Genomic DNA, 759 nt, shown 5'->3' with positions numbered 1-759 from the left:
CAATTTAGCTCTGTTCTTTGGGTGCGCCACGCCGTGCTCTGTGTTCACGTATGGTAGTCGCCTCCGCACTACCCAGTCTCGCAGCACTTGGGGTCGCTGCACACGATGTAAGTGTTCCGGTTCTTATCTTATGCCATGCCCCTTCTCCTGGGCGGTTTGTTTCATTATTAATTGCCTACACTGTATCGCGACGTCCGGGTTAGCCGAGAGCGCACTCTTGTTTCCCTTCAAAACAAATAAATATTACTCCTTTTACTAAAGATTTCCGTAGAGGGGAACATTAAATGAGTCTATAAGAAATTTGTCGTAGTGCTCGGCTATTGCTGAGCTATAATCACAAGTAAACCGTAATGTAAGTAACAACGTGTGGCAACAGGTACATTGTGTTGTGACAATGAAGAGCGTGGAGTAGAGGAGCACGTTGGGTCAAGTAGATGCTTTGGAAAAAAAAAAGAGCGCTAACGTGCTGCTTCCGGGACTCAGGTAGGAGCGCTGGCCCCGGATCGAATCCGGCTGGCAGATTAACGACGAGGGCCAGTGTGCCGGATAGCCTGGATGTGGTTTTTAGGCGGTTTTCCACACTGCACTAGGAAAATACCGAGCTGGTCCCCACGTGCTGCCTCAGTTATATGACTCGCAGACATTTGAAACGCGTTCACATTATTTCATGATTTCCACTAGACGCAGACAGCTGGGGTGCACTGATCACTGATTCTGTCCTTGGGGAGGGGGGGGGGGGGTATGGGTGGCGGCAGGGAG

The 759-nt window shown here is 50.2% G+C and overlaps 1 non-coding gene across 1 annotated transcript; it reads left to right on the top strand.

Moving 5' to 3' along the window:
- The first annotated feature begins 211 nt into the window (after positions 1-211).
- On the top strand, positions 212-330 carry LOC126261373 (U5 spliceosomal RNA). The gene has a single exon (XR_007546687.1). It is a non-coding gene; the product is annotated as a U5 spliceosomal RNA (small nuclear RNA).
- The last annotated feature ends 429 nt before the right edge of the window (positions 331-759 follow it).

This window comes from Schistocerca nitens, chromosome 5 (assembly GCF_023898315.1).
Source record: "Schistocerca nitens isolate TAMUIC-IGC-003100 chromosome 5, iqSchNite1.1, whole genome shotgun sequence".
NCBI lineage: Eukaryota > Metazoa > Arthropoda > Insecta > Orthoptera > Acrididae > Schistocerca > Schistocerca nitens.
Note: the sequence above shows the minus strand (reverse complement) of the source record. Positions and strands in the feature narration are given on the sequence as shown.